The 21141-nt window shown below is 40.3% G+C and overlaps 1 pseudogene; it reads left to right on the top strand.

Moving 5' to 3' along the window:
• Window positions 1–7493: 7493 nt before the first annotated feature.
• Window positions 7494–12907, top strand: LOC118019838 (annotated as a pseudogene).
• The last annotated feature ends 8234 nt before the right edge of the window (window positions 12908–21141 follow it).

Here is a 21141-nt window from a genome sequence, read left to right as displayed (position 1 = left end):
TGGGGCACATGAGATTTATACGTCAAAAGTAGAGTCCTTCCTGATAAGTGGGCATGAATGGGGAAATTCAGCTAGGATGAATTAATAATAATTACAGCAATGTCAGGAAATTTGGCACAAGCAAAAAAGATTACTGGGTGCCTCCAATGGAACACTCGGCACTGCTTAGAGCAGCTAATTTCAATATTCCTGATCTATAAATGACTCTGTTCTTTGGATTCCCCCTTTGAACCAGTTGTACTCATTCAATAATGAGTTAAGTAAAATCTTTGATTTTTACCTTTTTAAAAAAATTATCCTTTCCCAGGTTTAATAACTAACATATAGTGAAATGCTTATGGTGCTAAATTCTCCATGGGCAGTTTGTTATTTAAGCCAAACAATGGTATATATAAACCCATTTCCCCTTTAAAAAGATGAACTGAGTGGGGCGCCTGGGTGGCTCAGTCATTAAGTGTCTGCCCTCAGCTCAGGTCATGATCCCAGGGTCCTGGGATCAAGCCCCGCATCGGGCTCCCTGCTCCACGGGAGGCCTGCTTCTCCCTCTCCCACCCCCCTGCTTGTGTTCCCTCTCTCGCTGTGTCTCTCACTGTCAAATAAATAAATAAAACTTTAAAAAAAAAAAGATGAACTGAGTGAGGTATAGAGAAGTCAGGTAACTTGCCCACATAAGAAATGAGATAGAAATTCAGATATGTGTCCTCTGCTACCCCACAAATGAATAAGTTTCTGGTTAGTTCTCCATCACTTCTGACTAGATGAGATCATTATGAAGAATTTCTTGAGTTATTTCCCTTTTGAGAACATATTCTCCCAAAATGCATCCTGGTCCACATCCTGTGGGCAGTCTCACCAAATCACACCTTTCTCTGATGGCTGATAACAAAGCTATCTTCCCAAGAAGTTTGTTCACTCTGTCCTAACCTACTGATTCCTCCAAGGAAGTTGAGAACTAAAGAATGATGGGGAGAAGGAAGAGTTCTGAGTTTAGAAGACGGAGGGGAGGAGGTGGAAAATGCAAAATGCAGATTTCTGAAGTCTTTGTGAAAACACAGTCACAAGATGGGTCGGACAACAAGATGGTGTGCAATGGAAGCTGGTGTTTGGGGACCTGACATTGAATTCATTACGCCATTCTCCTTGCATTCCAGGGAAATGCTTCTCTGTGCATCATCGCCCTAGCTTCTATTCTCTCAGGAATTTAGCACTCTGCTTTTAGGCTCAGATTCTGTAGTGGTCTATGTACAATCTACTATCCCAAATGAGAAAGTCCTACTAGGACCGATGAGCCAAAAAGTCTGGCTGGGTTTGTTTCTAGGCCCCAGTTTCTTCAGCCAGAAAGAAATCCAGAGTGGAGACCCCTTCAACTTTTAAAACGGAATGATTTCTATAATTAGTCTTCATCCTTCAGTGAAACATAATACCAAATGTAAAATGAAATATAAACCTATTTTAGGAATTCTAAAATATTTATTTACTCCTCTATTAATTATATTCATTTAAAACTTATTTTATTCCAAAAAGGAGTATGGCTGGCTTACTGAATTATATATCGTTGTAATAACCTATATGGTATCATCTGCTGAACAGTCAGTGTAGAGTAAGGGGATTGTAGTGGGTAAGGCTGCCGAGAGCAAGTACAGAGACCACTCTGCCATTTAAGGGTAATTAATGCTCTCATGGAATCCCACAACAGGAATGCTTCTTTGGCCCTGTGAATGAATGGGACCAAGGACTGACCTCCCACTTCTGCTCCCCGCTGTGCACCTGCATCATTCACTTCCATTACAGAGTGTGGCACACGACAGAAGGAGGCATCTACAAACAGCAACCACACATCTATACCAGCCAAAGAGGGACCAACTTCTCCCTCTAAGACCCAACTGGAAATTCCTGGGGAAAGAATTGGCCAAGCTTGGATCAAATGCCCATCTCTTGATCAATCAACTGTGGCCACAGTCCAGGAAAGGTGCTCTGACTGAAACGTGTGCTCTTCCCTCCTCTAATCAACTGTAACCTGTAGTCAGAGCCACACTGTGCAAAATGGCCCATGGGGGGACCACACACCCACTACTGCCTGAGGTGAGAAGAAAGAAATATTCCCGGAAAACAAAGCACTAAGATAACCACTGAAAAGATGTCCACCATAAGTCCCATAAAAGGAAACACTATTAAGTAATACAGTACTCATAAAACTTTAAGTAATGGCATAAATCTCATTAAAAACCCAAGCTAGAGGCTTTATGCACCCCCTCAGTCCACAGGGACATTTTGACACAATCAGAAGTGATCAAGCAAAACACACTGTATTTTCCCCTCTAATTAGCATCTTTCTTTGCCTCTCTCAGAGTGCTTATATGTGGTCCCAATAAAAGTCTGCGCATTCCCAAAGAGTTCTTCATCTGTTTCTCAGCATTTTTTTCTTTTGATTCTTAGGCTTCATTTACTCCATAAAAGCACAACAGAACATCAGTGCAGATCCCTGTTTTTGCAATTGTTCTCTCTGCACAATTAGGCATAATAATTAAAGCATCCTTTTTGTCTGAAAGGCAATTAAAGTACAACTTTGGAAACATGCGACAATAATATTGAATAATGTTACATTTGTCAGTGAGGTCACTAAATGGGCAATAGATCTTAGAAGGCAAATGGTCTTTCCTTTGTAAGCAGATCATTGCTGAGCTTACTTAAATGGCTCTAATAAGTCCCATATAGCACCATAGCAGCTTGCTGTGTTTCTATTCCTTCAACAGAAGTGAACACTTTAATGGGCACATGCCCATTGACAGACTGACAAAAAAATGAGTCTAAAACCACTTGGAAATCATCAGACAGACAAGTAAAAAGAAAGTATTACAGATTTTTAAAAAATAGTATTTAAAAGAAAGTCTCAGAGGGCACCTGGGTGGCTCAGTTGGTTAAGCGACTGCCTTCGGCTCAGGTCATGATCCTGGAGTCCCGGGATCGAGCTCCCTGCTCAGCAGGGAGTCTGCTTCTCCCTCTGGCCTTCCTCCCTCTCATGCTCTCTGTCTCTCATTCTCTCTCTCTCAAATAAATAAATAAAATCTTAAAAAAAAAATAAAAGAAAGTCTCAGAGACAGAATGAAAGATGATACCCTACCAAATGTTTAACTCTAAATTGAAAGACATCTATGGCAACCATAAAGTAGCTACCAAATAAATGCAGTAACCCCTGGCGAACTCCACTTCGGCAACATTAGCTTTCCTTCACTGAACATCGTTGACTCCTCTACTCCCCACTAAAAGTAAGCTCCATGAGGGCAGAAATATTGTCACCTTTGTTCAGTATATTATCCCCAGCACTTGAATTAGTGGTTGACAACAGGTGACACTCAAACTTTTGTGTGTGTCTTACTGTGTTCATTTCATTTTTTACTGAACTATAACATACCACAGAGAAGCACACATATCATGGGTGCAAAACTCACTACATTGTCACAATCTGCACACATGCAGCCAGAACCCAGAACCAGAGCAATAAACAAAACATTACCAGCACCTCAGAAACCCTTTTGTATCCTTTCCCAGTTACTATCCCCACAAGAATAATCACCATCCCCAATGCTAACATCATTTGTTTTGCTTATTTTTAGACTCTATAAACAGAACCACATAATGTGAACTCTTTTGTGTGTAACTTCCATTCAACACTACACTGGTGAGATTCATCAGTGTTGTCGGTAACTGTAGGTTATTCATCTCTCATCATGTGAATGTGCCAGTTTACTTACCCATTCAACTGTTGATGGCCATTTAGGTGATTTCCAGTTTAGGGCTAATACAAACAGTGCTTTTATGAATGTTCCAGGGCGTATCTTTTAGCATATACATTTCTGTTGGATATATGCGTAGGAGAGAAATTGCTGTGTTATAGAGTACTTGTGTTTCCAGATTTATACATTAATATTTTAAACCATTAATAACATGAACATTAAAAGAACCTATATTTTACTTGAATTTGGGGTGAAATTAACACAGTTCAATACCTTGACTTCCACATGAAGAAACTAAGGGTCAAGTTCATTTAAGAGGGGCAGTAGAATGGAATGCACGCTGCTACCATCTTGCTATGTGGCCTTGAGCAAGAATATCCTGGCCTCGATTTCTTCACATAAATTGAGGAAATTCAATAAGATAATCTCAAAATCACTTCCACATTCCAGCTTAAAATTCTATAACTCACTTGAGGCACAATTGTCAGAGTCATGACTAAAAGCCATGCTTCCAAACTCATATCCACGAGTTTTAACTTCATATCAACCTTTCTTTCAGTGAGAATAATTATTGATATAATTATTTATTATCAACATGAAAAGTTAATCATATTAGCTAATATTTATCGAATGCTCTTTTCAAGTGTTTCTCAAGTACTATCTCATCAAATCCTGACAACAACTCATAAAGAGTTATTATACCCGCCCCCATTTACAAACAAGGAAACTGAGGACCCAGATGGCTAAATGCCCAGTCTAAGGTCACAGAGCCGCGAAGTGATTGAGCTAGGTTCTTTTACGCACTACGCATAAATAACTCTATGTGCAGTCATCTTTAAACCTAAATATCAAGTTCTTTTGCTATAACTTATAGCTGTTTCTAGACACTTGTTCCAATGGAAACTTGTTTCTCCTTAGATTCCTATATGTGACTTGTGACATACACAGTCTGAAATAAGTCACACTATAGCATTTTCTATGGGGTGCTCCCAAGCTGGGCTTAGAACGTTGACAGTCAGATTCCTCACTGACATCTCTCAAGATCATCTGGTACTGATCTCTATCTTCAGCAACACTGGACGCGTTTCTTAACTCAGGATATTATGAAGGCAGTAAAACTAATGAATCACAAATGTCTGAACCTATATAGGAAACAATGCTAAAGGAGATAGTAAAATTATGTATCATGATCTGCCACAAACTATAAATATTATACATTGGGTATCTGATAGTAATGTCTAATTTCAGCTTGATAACAAGCTGGTGGAAGGAAACATTTAGTAATGTCATAAGTAAAGTATCTCTGCTCTGATACACTTCAGATTTTTGCTTCCATATTCTTTGGCCCTTCTTTTTTTTATGTTCCATGAAGATTTTCATAGGCTCTAAGTTTCCATTTTATTATGTACTAGATTCTTGGTTACTCAGTAAAGAGAATTCTCAGATCCTGTCTGAAATCACTCTAATTGCTGGCTTTTCATGAGGAGGAGGGGCTGTGCATCAGCTGATTTTGAAGGAGGCTTTGCTTTCAGTCAAAATACTTGGCAGTGATATGTCTATAGAGTATCTTGATATATGGAAATTGTCCCTTTATTTCTACACATAAGTATAATGTGGTTCACAATCCATTTCTTTTCTAGCTCATCTATACTGATCTATAACTGGACTTCCAACCAAATTCCATGATCTACATTTACATTTAGTCCTGCCCCAATGTTGAGGCTGGGTGTGGTAGGTAAGGAAGGGGCTTACCCTGTATAGTTTCAGGTAGGAAGGCTCTCTATTCCCTCTGCCCTTACAAATACTTTTTAGAAAATCATATCGTGCACACACATATCACCCTAATTACTGCATAATCTCTCAACAAAGACCATTCTGCTTAACTGTTTACTATATAAACAAGCTTGACTTTGCCATTATAAATATTGAGGATAGCTGTTCTACCTGGCCATTTTGCCATGGTACATGTAGACTTATATAACCTGGGGAGTGGTTCTAGTTCTCCATCTAAAGACATGTGAAGGTAGCACCCCAGTGAAAGCTACAGTCATGAAGATCACCTTCCCTAGATCTTTGTTCTTTGGTAATGTCTCCTGCCTGGGTCACTGGTCCACATGTGACCCCTATCAAAGTTCAGTAACTGCAGCTATTTCCAGGCCTTTCCTGCTACCTGTGATTCAGCCATTAGTAGACCTCACTGCCCTTACCTTGGTACTAATGACTGTGCAATTATTTAACATGTATGGGCTGACCAACAAATAAATGATTAGTAGTAGTAATTTTGATTAGCAGCTTTATCTTTCTGCAGAACCTCAAAACAGATCCAAACAAACTGTGGTCATTATCAGCTCAGGGACTGTACAGGTCAGCCCCCCCAGAGGCAATCAGTCCTAGATTCCCTTCCTTGTTGCAGTGACTGGTGTTGGAATCATTATTTTTGCTTCCTAAAGTATAGAGGGAAAAAGTCAGTCCTCATGATTTGGAGGGAGGGAATAGGTAAAATATGAAGATCATGATCAAATCTCTTACCAACCAGGTATAAATTAAGAGACAAGAGCAGAGTGATGAATAAAGAGCCCCTTTCCCATATGTTTGATCCCAGGCTGTCTACTACTTCTCTATCAGATTTTATAAACTAAGAGCCAGAACTGCAGGAAGATGGGAGCAGAGACACATTAATGGTAGACAGCAGCAGTGAAAACCACAGACTCCTCCTGCTGCAGTCCCCTAGAACTGCCTGCTTCTGACCCCTTCCACAACATAATTTGAGACAGCAGTATAGATCAGAAGAGGAAGCTATTTCATTGGAAGAAGGTACAATTAAAAATAAAATATGGATAGTCAATGAAGCTGAGGACATTGTCAAGTTCCTCAATTATGGAAATAGTCAAACTAACGAGGGGGGAACTGGAGAATGTTTACATGAAATAAAATGAGACCTCACAATTATAGCTACAGTTTGACCAAATGGAAGAGGGTGCATAACCCATTCTTTTTGTCCTGGACACAAGGCTCTTTCCCCACTCTAACAATAATATTATAGAAAAGTTACATGAGAATAAAGTGAAAAGAAAGTGAAAAAAGAGGTCTGAGAAGGTGTATGAAAGGAGTTAATTACATAGAAAAAAATAAAGTTAGCAAGCAAAAGAATTTGAAATTTGAGAGTTAACATAAGCCCGTATTATGGAGAGTCTTCTGGGTACCATTGATCTGTTACTTCTCCCATAGTCTCTGTTGAAGTCTAAGTGGATAACAAATAATGTAGTTACATAACCATGTTTTTTCCCCCTTGTCAAGAACACTGCTTGAAATCAACCAGGGACTGAAGAGAGGGAAGGGTTTTCTCCTGGAGCCTTGTATAAATTGAGCTGAGATTGCAGTAAAATAGTCAACTGTGCCTTAGTTTGATCTATTTATCTGTACTATCATCTGAGGGTTAAGCCTGCCCAGAGTAGAGAGTAGAACAGATTTCATTTTCTGTGTACTTGAAATAAATCTTGGATTTCATGAGCAGTGAATACTTGCAATAAATCTCCTTTTACTTAAATTAGATTGTGAGATTGCTCTTTTTTACATACAAACAATATGACAAAGATGGGGTTTTCATTAAAAACAAATTCTCCCATTGGGCAGAAACACAACATGTCATTTGGATTTTAGTCAGAAAGCAGAAACCACTTGAGGTATTTCAAACAGATAGAATTTAATCTAAGGAACTGATTAAGCCAGTGGTGAAAAAACTAAGGAGCTGAACAGAAGATGATGAGACATCGCAGAGATTGGCAACAGGAACAAGATGCTGCTGCCCTCGGGCTGGAGAAACACAGACAGGACACTGTGTTCCCAAATCCAGAAGCTGAGGTCACTGGGTATAAGGTGGAACCATAGTGGGCCTTACCAGTGGAGTCATAAAGAGAGACATTTTCTGGCTGATCTGGACCCACCCAGGAGGCTCAGAGATGCTGCCAGAGATGCCAAGAAGAGCAAAGAAGAGAGAAGTCTTCTCCCCTTCTTTACGTCTCCCTTATACCAGTGTACCCCATTGGCCAAGCCTACAGGGATATTAGAGGCCCGAGAAACATAGTTTCTTGTCATATAGAACAGAGCAGAGAAAGATAGAGTATGAATCTGAAAGTAAGCAAGCCAAGATCTGCCACACATAGGCTTCAGGAAACACTCCGTACCACACTAATAAACATCCTGTGACAAATCTAGGTGGTCTGGGGGCATGATAACAGAACTTTAATTTGTATGATTCTCCTTATATTTTTCCTTTTACCCATTTCATTCTGATCCTCAGTGTCTTGCCCCGGGGGTTTTTGTAAGATGTAAAACATAAGTTACTTGAAATAATATGCTCTCCTTATATAAAATAAATGCCTAAACCAGCTGCAGATGTTATACTAAAGGTACTAGAGGAAGAAGGAAGAGAGGGATTTACCCATGTGAGCAGCAAGCAGCAGAAGGGGAAAAATTCTAAACACTAGAGAGGGTAGAATACAGATGTCTTAGGGAATCAAACATTCATAAGCTATGGGGTGTTAACATCCCCCAGGGAGAAAGCATGCCCTTAGAGAAAGTGGATATGTGGTATCCCAGTGAAACCTAAAACCTAAGCACAGGAGACCCCTGCATTGGCAAAGGGTCCCATGCCCTAAGCAGGGTCCAGATACAGAAGAGCTTTCAGACAAAAAAGGACGTACAAGCTGAACTATCATGTGTATCAAAAGGAGCCATTAAGTTTTGACTAATTCCCCATCCTGGCCTTCCCAACTCAGGTTTAACTTCAATATCTCAGCACCAGCAAAAAACAAATGGCACACTCAAAAAAGTTTAACTGAAAGAACTTAACAAGAGAACTATTACTTAAATCTTGAACAGGGTGGCACCTGGGTGGCTTAGTTGGTTGGGCGTCCAACTCTTGATTTCAGCTCGGGTCATGATCTCAGGGTTGTAGGATCAAGCCCCGGGTCGGTTTCTGTGCCCTGTGTGGGGTCTGCTTGGGATTCTCTTTCTCCCTCTCCCACTGTCCCTCCCCCTACTTATGCTCACTCTCTTTCTCTCTCTGATAAATAAAATTTAAAAAAAAAAATTTTTTTTTAATAAATCTTGAACAGGATTAAGGAAATCAACAAGGATGATGAAGCATAGTGGAGAAAGTCATTACACTCAAGGCCTAAAGGGGAAAAGGAAGAAAATGGTGTTACCACAGCCCCAAAAGAGTTGAAACCACAGAGCAAAAGCTTTCCACCAAGTAGTCTCAATGCCTTAGAGAGGCACATTCACTGTTCCAACAATGGTGAGAGACAAGAAAAAAGTGAAAGAAATAGATATCCCAACTTTTTTCTTTCCTTTTCAACTCTAGCTGCTACCTCTCTGCTTAAACCGATCTAGAAGTCAAAAAGCACAGCACATAAGCCCAGCTAAGGTAATCTACGGGTCCCAGGGCACAGAACAGACAGAGAAGTGCTAAAATTAGGAGAGGCTAAATAAAGAACAACCCAGAGAAAATCAAAATGCTAATTCAAAAAGATATATGCACCCTTATGTTTATTGCACCAGTATTTACAATAGCCAAGATATGAAAGCAACCCAAGTGTCTATCCATAAATGAATGGGTAAAGAAGAGGGGTATATATATAATGGAATATTACTCAGCCATAAAAAGAATGAAATCTTGCCATTTGCAACAACAGAGGGTATAACACTAAGTGAAATAGTCACAGAAAGACAAATACCATATGATTTCACTTATAGGTAGAATTTAAGAAACAAAACAATGAAAAACAACAAAAAAAGAGACAAATGAAAAAAAAAAACAGACTCTTAATATAGAGAACAAAGTGGTGGTTGCCTGGGGGTGGGTGGGTAGATGAAATAAGTGAAGGGGATTAAGAGCACACTTCTTATGATGAGCACTGAGTAATGTATAGAAGTGTTGAATCATTATATTATACACTTGAAACTGATATAACACTATATGCTAATTATATTTGAATTTTTTTTTTTTTTTAATTTTAAGAGGAGGGGAGGATAAGGAAGGAAAGAATAACCAGCACCTGGCAGCTCCAGATTTTGTGGGGTCTGAGGTCTCTATAATTTGAGGGGCTTACTTAAAAAAAAAACAATATATAATAAAAAATATAAAATTAGGTATGGAAGTGCATATTTGTTTATATCAAGAAGAGAAATCACAAAAAAACAAAGTTTAAATAGCTGACAAATACTCAACTATCTGAATCTGAAAAAAAAAGCAAATCCTTATTAATTAACTACTTAAGATACTTTTATAATATTTACCTTCTTTATAGTATTAGTTGTAATTTTTTCATCAATCTCTTTATATGAGAACACTTCCTAATATCAATTTTTTGTAATGAGAATAGAAAGATAATTTAATATTCTCTAGGGTCAAAATTTTTTATTATTGATAACTGGAATGCATAAACTATGCAATGTTACAAAAATGTTCTTATTGTTTATAGTTCTGTCGTAAGTTTGTGCCCTACAAACACAGGAATTTTGATAAGTTCTATTTTGTATGATTACCATAAATTTTTAAATGTATGCTGCTTTTTAATTTGCTTATACTATCATTTGTATACATTATCAAATATGTTCCCCAATGGCAGAGCACTTCCATTTTAAGGAAGTATTGATGAGAACAGAATTCTCCACTAACAATTAAACACGTCTGATGACTGAAAGAATTTTCCAGAGATCAGCTTCCGGTTCCACACATTGCACACCTAGTTTTTACTCTAGTATCCCTGTTTCTCCTTCCAGGAACCAGAGAAGTAGTTCATACACTGATGGCAAGCAATGGCTTAACTGCACAAAAGTGACTGAAAAATCACATAAATATATCTCATTAAATTCAAACTAAATATCATAAACTCAATTTTCCCTAAGCTGAATCTTATAAAATCCTGAAATATGGTTAAGGGAAATACAGGTCAATGATGTTTGTAGACTTGCATTTGAATCAAAAGTCAAAATATACTCATGATATAATTTACTTAAAAAAAATTATTACCTGACTCTGTTCACACAAAAGGTCTAGAAGCAATAACTAACTCAGGGACAAGGAGTGCCCCTAGTGTCCAGATTGTGGTTTCTAAATACCATTTCCACCAAAAAAAAAAAAAAAAAAAAAAAATCCTGAAATGCTTGGAGAGATGACTGATTTCGGGTCTGGTGCAATAAGCTTATATAAGCCTAGAACATCCTGTCATACCAGAAAGCAAAGAGGCTATCCACATTCACGGGGGTCATGTGAAGAGATAATAAATAGGAGCCAAGTTAAAGGGTTTCCCACTGGCAACGATGATATAGTTTGTGCATTAAAAAGTGTAACTCTACTAGTTTGATAAAATTTGATAAAAACACATCAAATACATCTTTAAAAAAACTCTGAGGTCATACTGTTTTCCACAGTGGCTATAACAATTTACATTCCCTCCAACGGTGTACCAGGGTCCCTTTTTCTCCACATCCTCCCCAATACTTGTTATTTCTTGTCTTGTACACTAAAACTAACAGAAGATTGTGTGTCAACTATATTCAAATAATAAAAAAAAAACACAAACATACATGTCACACCAAGTAAAAAAAAAAAATCTATGAGGTCATAGCGATATATTTTTTAAAAACATCATTGGGGGCGCCTGGGTGGCTCAGATGGTTAAGCGTCTGCCTTCGGCTCAGGTCATGATCCCAGAGTCCTGGGATCGAGTCCCACATCAGGCTCCCTGTTCCTTGGGAGCCTGCTTCTCCCTCTGTCTCTCTCTCTCTCTCTGTCTCTCATGAATAAATAAATAAAATCTTTTAAAAAAAAAAAAAGAAGAGAAAAAATAAAAACATCATTGGTTCCATTTGAAGGTTCATTAGGGCACCAGCTTCTCATTATAAAATTTGACAAAGGGGTGAAAATTATCCTACCTTTCCTGTATTAACTATATTCCAGTGTAATCAAATAATTGACAAAAAAAATTATTCTTTATAGAAGAATTCCACTTAGTAATTACAGAAGGAATGATTGAATTCGAGTATCTCTATTTTGTAGCTTTGTAGCCCCTAATGAAATAATAGCTCTAGACAATGGTCATCCAGAGTTGCTAAAGCCATCTGAGGAAAGATGCATGGATCAGGCTGACAAGATCTGAAACTTCTGATCAATCTTAACATTCCAAACAATAAAATAAGATAAAATACAAGACAATGAAAAGACAGTATGTCGAGCATCACATGCCTCTGAGTCTACAGCATCACTTATGAAATGTTCTACAAAAAAATTGAACTTGAATATGATCAAGCATCTAGATATAACAGATGAACATGCCAAATGACACCACAGGGATGCAATCAGCCAATCCCAGAGTGTAAGATATGCTATGGGGCACAAAATCCAGTTTCTTCAACAAATAAATGCATTAAAAAAGAAATGGAGGGGGGCGCCTGGGTGGCTCAGTCGTTAGGCGTCTGCCTTCGGCTCAGGTCGTGATCCCCAGGTACTGGGATCGAGCCCCGCATCGGGCTCCCTGCTCGGCGGGAAGCCTGCTTCTCCCTCTGCCACTCCCCCTGCTTGTGTTCCCTCTCTCGCTGTGTCTCTCTCTTCAAATAAATAAATAAAATCTTAAAAAAAAAAAAAAGAAATGGAGGGAGGAGAAAGGTTGCAGAGTTAAAGAATTTTAGGAAACACCAAGTGAGATGCAGGCGTGGACTTTAATAAATCAATTTTTTAAATGTTATGGAACAATAAGGTAAACTTAGTGAATACTGAAAGCATATTTAATGATATCAAAGAAATAGTATTGCACTGGTGCCATAGGAAGGATCAACAACAAGAGAGTTTGGGGCCACATCTTACACCATTTTGCTGGTACAGCCTACCAAGAGGCCAGAAGGCAGAACTTAGGCTGACCATGACTCTGTGAATGAAGGCATTGAGCATTTGTAAAATTATGAAGATCATCTGAAGAGACTCTCTATCACATATGGTATCAGTCAGTTGGTTGATTTTATCCATAACTTGGCAAACCTCAGCGGCCTTGTTTATGGAGCTGATCCCCAGGCGTACCCCCAGACATTCCCCTTTGTCTTAAAACAAAGACTGGATGAAAGAAAAGATCTACATGCTCCCCTGTGGGCAGACCCAACAGGCCCGGAAATAGCTGAGTTGGAAGCACTGGGTGATGGGGGTGGGCTTGAAAACCCCTGTGGACAGTGCGCCGCGGTGGAAGTTTTATGTTATAGTAATCCCGTTTCCATTGTGGTACACTCCAGCCAGGATTACATGTATTAGATGAAATGTGAGGATCTTGCTCAATCTGAAACCCCCATGGTCCCCTTTTCCCCCCTTTTGTTTAATGTAAGCATTTTTATAATTTAGATGGAAGTTGATTTTTGTCAGTTAATGTTGGTCCCAATCCTTCAAGCTCTCCATATCCGCTTTATAATATTCCACTGCACTAACCCTTCTTCAAGTTGGGGTGGGAGTGGTGACAGTTTAGTTGCATCTTCAAGATAAAATCTTAGTGAAAAACAAATAAATGTTCTTTAGGGTTTTGTTTTGTCTTGTTTTGTTTTTTAAGAAGAAATAGTGTTAAGGGGGTTGTGTTTTTTGGCTCTAACAATGATTTAAAAAATAGTGTCTTGTCTCTCAGAGATATATACTGAAATATTTAGGGATGAGGTAATATTATATCTAGTATTTACTTCAAAATTATCCAATAGGTAGTAGTAAGGCATAGGAGAGTCAGTGTAGATGAAACAGGACTGGCCACGTGCTGATAATAGTTGGACCTGGGCGAGAGGCATATGGAGGTTTATCATACTATTTTCCCTAATTTTGTATATGCTCAAAACTTCCATAATAATTTTTTTTTTCAAAAAAGCAGCTCAAGAAAAAATGAATCTTCCAGAAGTTTCACTGAAACTGTGGAAATGCCACTTTCTTCTTATATCATGGAGAAGGAAGTCTACTTAGGCCTTCAAGTCTTCGGGCAGAGAATTTGATCCAACAGTGATTCCCTGCTCTCTTTCTAATTCCTAAATGTTCTCTGTAAGTGTCAAGCGCTCAAGGCCAACTCCATAATCATCACATAACATATGTCTACCTCACCACCGGTATTTGACAAAGATAAAAATCTTGTGTCAGGATATCCTGACTTAGTTGTGTGTAGCAGGACAAAACCTTTCAGAACCCTGAACAGACTTTGAATTAACAGACCGTCCAGTATTACTGGAAGTCCGTGGCTGAGTGAGAAATAAATAAATAAAGCAAGCCTCAACAAGCAATCACTAAAAGGGACTTGGGTCATCCGCCCCTTGACAGATCTCTGAATGCTGGAGAGCTTAAGAACTCTGTCCTCTCGTAACTTCTCCCTGAAATAGCTAAAACGCTTCCTTCCTCTGCTCCCACCAGCCTCTGGAGTCCTTGCTTTACAGAAACTTAAGGCTCAAAGTTTCTACCCTTCCATCCCGATAAACTACAGAATTAATCAGGATTACAGAACCTCGAAATCCATACATAAGAATTTTTTTGTTTGAAGAGATCATGTGTTAGACAGTGACACCTATTGGTAAAGTGTAGTATTGTAAACTAGGACTACTGAATATTGTCATACAGTCAGATCTAACTCAGACACAATGGAAAAAAGCCACACTGAATCCATGGCAGGAAAAAAAATCACTTTAATATGCTTTTCTCACCTTCAAAGAGTCTAGGTAATTCAACCTAGACTAAAGGTGAGGTAGGTAGTTTCTCGACACTTATAGGAAGTACTTTTGATGAGCACAGCAAATATTCAGCCTGACGTGTAGTGATATTGCCTTAAGTTGCAATTTTTTTTAATGGTGTTTCCAAAGTTCTTAAAGCCATTTTGTTCTCTTAAGTAGACAAACATTTCACAGCCCTATTTCAATGAATTTTTAAGTGAATTTTATTTCTTTTAAAATGACCCTATCTAAAAATTCACAAGTTCCAAGCTTGTGGAATCCAAATTAATAAAAAAATATATATTCTATACTCGAATTAGACAAAAGATTAGCAGAGTACATTTGAGCACTGTAAATGCTCAATGTGAATATGGGAAGAGGGGGCTTCTAAGTATAAAATAAATAACCTCAATCAATTATAGATAGGAAAGATGGATCCTCTCAGTAAGGGATCAGACTGTAGGAACAAAGATTAGGGAAATGTGCAAAGTAAAATTCCACCCAATTGTTTAAAATGCCCAGCCATCAACTTGATCCCTTCCCTCATCAAAAGTTCTTACTTTGTTCATTAGAATGATTTATATAACTCATAAAAATAATTTCTGTAATTTAGAATCATTTATAAATGTTTACATTACAGTGTAAATATACATATGTGGTATAAATACATATTTAAGTATACCATAAAATCACATTGTAAAATAATTTTAATAATGAAATCAATGGGAAAACTAGATTCACTCGAAGTAATTTGTTTTATAAACCCCACTTGAGGGAATACGCCAACATATTGCACAGTGAGTGATGCCTCAAAGAAGTCCTCTTAAGCCTAGGCTTCTCCCCGATATAAAATAACTTCCCCTCCCTAACCTCTCAGTCATTTCCTTCCTAACTACTCAACAGCACTATAATGGGTGGTGTGAGGTTTTCTCAGGCTCAGTTCTGAACTCACCTTCCCCCACGTCTCCTCCTCAATCACTTCTCTCTGGAATCCTGGTCTTCTCCCCTCAGTGACACGGAAGCCTCACAGCACAAAGCAGCACTAACATTTTCTTTTCCTCTGTGGCTCTCTCCCCTCCCTCCCTTCCTCCCTTCTCCCTCACCTTTTAATCAATGCCAGAGGAGCACTTTGAGGAATCCGCTCTCATGTCCTAAAGTCACTATGTGGCCAAGGTGCTTGATCCTACCAGAGCCAAAGGTACAGCAGGGACCCCAAAAGCCTTCACATCTCTGGAGGGCACGTGGGAAGCATGTATGTTCACTGTAGTCGATGTGGTAACCACACTAATTCTGTGACAAGAAATTTCAAATTGCAAAAAACCTAGCCTGGAAGGATTGGATGTAGAAGGAAAAAAAAGAAGAAACAGACAACCAAGGCCCTGACCGATGCATACTTTGCTAATGCTTCCAAAGTCAGGACAGCCGGTTAATAACAGATCAGGAAGGCAACCGTGCAGTTAATTTTTACTTTCTATGCCCATCATCAAAGCATGTTTAATGGGATCCTGCATGGGGCAGGAGGGCCCTTGCTAAAATTAAAATCACGAAAGCCTGACCATCTGTGAGAGTTAAAGGAATATGAAAAGAGAGAACAAAGGAGCAACTCCTAGAATAAAGAAACATTATTTAACTCATAACTGTTTTTTTGGTTTGTCCTTGTTTACCGTAGGATTGTGGGGTAGAAGAGTTCAGAATCTTTAAATAAATAAAACATTACAGTCATGCTGAGTTATTCAAGTCATTCACTCAGGGAGTCAACTCCAAGAGAGTTAATTGGAGTCACTTGGGGATGAGCAGGCTACACTTCCTATAGAAGCCGAGTGAAGCCTCAGACAAAGCAGTTGTTGGAAAAGTCAGGGCAAGGCTAGTGGTTCGTGAAGACAAATTAGTTGAGCCTGAGACAGCTTGGTGAGCTAATGCAGATCCTGAGGAGCAGGATCTTAGCGAGCAGATTCAATGTTTTACTTAAACACCAGGATGCTGTTACCAAGGGCTGAGAACTCTATCAGCTGGAGAGGCCCAAGGCTGTTATCCTCTTCACAAAAAGGCAGGAATAAATCAGTGGTTCTCAAAATGTGGTCCTGGGACCAGCAGCATCAATCAGCATCCCCTGGAAGCTTGTTAGAAATGGGAATTCTCGGGCCTCACCCCTACACACTGAAACAGAAATGCAGATGGCGGTGTTTGCAGAAGCCCACCAGGTGATTCTGAAGGATATTCAAGTATGGGAGCCCCTGGAAGAAACTCCTGGAATAAATGACAGAAATGGTTCAAGAACTTTTTACAGATAAATAGGGACACAACCAGTCTCTCCCTTCCTGCCTGGCTTCACCCTGGTCCAGGCCACCACAGCCTCATGCCCAGACACCTACAAGAGCCACTTCTCTCATCTCCCCATCTGGCTCCGGCTCCTCCAGTCCATTTCCCACAGTGTCCTTGAAATTACAGATCAACTAGTGTCATTCCCTTGATTAATACCCTGCAGTAGCTTCCCATAGTATTTAGGAGAGGGCCCAATTCCTGACCTGACTTCTGCTCTGGTGCCCCAACACTCTCCCAAGCTTGAATCTCATTGTACCCTAGGCTCCAGACAATTTGAGTTGCTTTTAGGTCCTCAAATCCAACTTCCAGGCCATGATGCATGCTGTTTCTACCACCTGAAACACTCTCTCCATGTCTCTTCATCAGGCCAATCTGGAGGTGACTTGGTGGGAAGAAGAGAAAACCCACAGGGGTAAGAGTCATTCAAGAGAGAAGGAGCCGGGAGAGAGAGGAGAAAGGAAAGAAACTTACCCAAAAGAGTGCCAGGCCGTGCTGTGAACTAGGTGCATGGGGTCTCGAGGCCTGTCCTAGCGTTCAACCTTCACCTTCTGCAGGTATTCAACCTATCCCTGACTTCACCTTTAATGCCCCCACCTTCTTCTGGACCCTCTGGGCCCCAAATACAAAACACTCTCTGGAGATTAGGCTCTCCATGGCTTCCAAATGATAATTAGCTACTGGATGTGCAGGGGTTCTCAAAGTGTGGTCCCCAGACCAGAAGCATCAGCACCACCTGGGAACTATTTAGAAATGCAAATTATTAGATTGAATAATTCTGAACCTACTGTATCAGAAACTCCAGGACAGGGCTCTGCAATCTGTATTGTTAAAAATCCTCCAGATAACTTTTATGTACAATAAAATTTGTGTCTAAAATAGTTGTGTTAGAGCTCATGCTAATGGTACACCAGGTATTCTCCTTAGCCCACGAGAGGGCATTATAACTTAGGCCTTTGGGTGATAAAATCCTTCCCTCTTTTGGATAAAGCTCAAGATTGTCTCCATTGGTGCAACTAAATCTCAGGCAGGTGGAGCCAGGCAGAACATGCATGGCCCCTTGAAAGGCTACAGCACCTGTCAGATGCAACTGTATAGAGTGTAGTGACTATAATAACTACAGCAACACTGATAATAATCAGAAATAGTAAATATTGGTGAACATTTGCTTATAACATACTTTATATATATTCAACATATACAATCTTGGAAAGTAGAAATTAATATGCCCCCTTAATAGATGCAACAACCAAGTCTCAAAGAGGTCACGATTTACCTAAAGACACCCAACAAGGAAGTGACAGGTCAAGGACTTAAGCCATTCCCTTGACCATACTATTTATTCCTAAAAGGTGCAGGCGTGGTTACCAGAAAAACATTCTGCTTCTGAAGCCAGACCCTTCTTCTTCTAAGCAAACATGGCAACGTGTTGAATTTCTTCTGCCCATCCTGCCTTTCTTTCGGCCTCTTTTCTTTCAGTATTTGCTTTGGGGCTTCTCTTCTCCTCACTGACCAATGATTGTGATGATGCAGTTTGCCTCTTCTGTTACCTTGCAGAAAGTGGCAGACAGTAATATCTTGTGTGGGTGTGTGAGAGAGAGAGAGCCTTCCAGATGAAATGCAATGTGTAAATGGAAATTGTCATCATTATCCCCTGAATAAATGGAGAAGATGAACATTGGCTCTAGCAGAACTGGAAGGAAAAATTGGACTGTGAACAAAAGCGTTATTAATTTAAGGAACTGCCTGAATTTGCCTCTGGCAGTTTCCTTTGTAAACACCGTTAACACTCTGGAATGCTTGAATTGTATCTAAATGCAAAGCTTAAATATGTAAAAACAGAAACCTAGGCATTACTTTTAGGCATCCAGAGAATTGTTTGCTTCTAAAATCTGCCAGAACAAAATACAACTAGTATATGAGACTTCCAAATTAGGAGGGTCTAATGTTCCTCATAAAATCCTTTCACAGAATATAGAATTGTTGACTACCTCCCACCCAAGACCTGATATAATTTACAACTGACAAAATGTGCCTCTGTAATAACACTGCTGGTGCAGAACGTGCTTCTATTTGTGTTTCTCTGTTACGTGAACATGATTCTTGGAGGTAAATGGCTGCAGCAAGGGGTATCTTTAGGCAACAGAGTTATTTAAGTGGCCAAGTCACAGCTGAGTGACTTTGTAAATGAACCTGGTAGAGTCAACTCTGTGGAGAAGAATAATTGCATCTTTCTGACCTCATTCTGAGGTGGCAAGCCCCTCACTCAGGCACCGTGGTGGGAGGCATTGGGAGAAAGTTGTATTTTGGACCCTAGAATCAAGTAAGTTATATTTCCCAGAAGGAAAATATATCTATGATTTTGGATGAGGTGACACTAAGTGAAAAGCCATCCTACCCTCACCAGGTTCACAGGTTTTCCCAAATAATCTGGAAAGTAAACATGGGCTTGTCAGTTCTCTGGAGCCTAAAAAAGCATTTGGGAGAAATCCTGAATTTGACGAGCAACCATATACCCCAGGGAATTCCCCATTTAGAAGCAAGTGCATAAAGGGGGGATGGAAGAGTTGCCACTAATTGGAAACCAACCAGCCCCTGGAGCAACTGGTGGTAAACTAGCATCTCCCAGCACATGAGAGTCCAAGTTGGAATCCCCTGCTAAAGTAAGAATAACAGTCATGACAGCAACCAAGGGTAACTGGGGTCTTACAATGGATGGGGTAAGCACTATAATATATATATATAATCATTTAATCCTCTCAACAACCTTATTAAGTAGTTTAATAATATTATTTGCATTTTACAGAGAAGGAAACTGAACACAGAGGTTAGGTAATTTGCCCAAATTAAAAAGCAGTAGGAGCAGGATTCAAACTGAGTCAGGCTCCAGAGTCCTTGCTCCTAACCACTTATATATGTCATCATTTGGCATGGAAAGATCATGGGCATTCAAGTTTGGCACTAAGGAGTTGAATTCTGGCTTAGATACTTGGAGATCAAATGTGACCACACACACACACACACACACACACACACACACACATGCACAATGGAATATTACTAAACCATAAAAAAGAATGAAATCTTGCCATTTGCAACAACATTGATGGATCTAGAGTGTATTATGCTAAGTGAAATGAGTCAGTCAGAGAAAGACAAACAAATACCATATGATTTCACTCATGTGGAGTTTAAGAACCAAAACAAACAAAGGAAAAAAGAGACAAACCAAAAAACAGACTCTTAACTATAGAGACAAACTGATAGTTACCAAGGGGAATTGGGTGGGGGAGAAATAGGTGAAGAGGATTAAGGAGTGCACTTATCATGATGAGCACTGAGCAATATACAGAATTGTTGAATCACTACACTGTATGCCTGAAACTAATATAAACACTGTATGTTAACTATACTGGAATTAAAATAAATTAAATTAAATTAAAAATGTGATCCTGAGGGGGCGGAGCAAGATGGCGGAGGAGTAGGAGACCTGGATTTCGTCTCCTCTCAGGAATTCAGCTGGATAGGGATCAAACCATTCTGAACACCTACAAACCCAACAGGAGATCGAAGAAAGGAATAGCAACAACTCTCTGAACAGAAAAGCGACCACTTTCTGGAAGATAGGACGTGCGGAGAAGTGAATCTGAGGCGATATTCGGGAGGATAGACGGCGGGGGAGGGGCCTCCCTAGGCCGCTACTGGCAAGTGATAGAACCACGGAGCACAAAATCGGAACTTTTAAAAGTCTGCTCCGCTGAGGGACGTCACTCCGGTCGCTACGCGGGGGGTGGAACCCTCCAGGACAGTGGGTCTCAGGACCCTCAGGGTCACAGAAAGACCGGTGGTGCCTGAGTGTGGCAGAGCTCACAGGTATCGGAGCAGGAAAGCCGGCTGCAGAGACGGAGCCCAGGCGCGGGCTCTCAGCTCGGGGTTGCCATAAACCGTGATCCGCGGCACAGTCGGGCCCCTGCTTCTCCAGCAGGGACCCAACAAGCGGCAGATCCGGGGAGACTCACCTTCCTCCCCCGGGAGGAGCCGCGCGGGAGTGCACCGCAGGGATCTGCTGGGTTTGGAGACTCCACCCGGGGTCGGGTGCCAGAGATAGAAACGCGCAGTCACAGGCCGGGCGAGCACGGAGTGCGGACGGAGACCGGGGAGACGGGGAGTGACTGACGGCTTTTCTCTGGGGGCTCACTGAGGAGCGGGGCCCCGAGTTCTCGGCTCCTCCGGGGCGGAGATTGGGAAGCTGCCATTTTCACTCTCCGCCTCCAAAGCTGTACGGAAAGCTCGCAGGGAACAAAAGCCCCGGAGAGCAAACCCAAGCAGATTACTTAGCCGGGGGGGGGGGGGGGGGGGGGGGGGGGGG

Source organism: Mirounga leonina, unplaced genomic scaffold (assembly GCF_011800145.1).
Source record: "Mirounga leonina isolate KUSES-001 unplaced genomic scaffold, KU_Mleo_1.0 Mir_109, whole genome shotgun sequence".
In the NCBI taxonomy this organism is placed as follows: domain Eukaryota; kingdom Metazoa; phylum Chordata; class Mammalia; order Carnivora; family Phocidae; genus Mirounga; species Mirounga leonina.
This window is presented reverse-complemented; position numbering and strand designations above follow the sequence as displayed.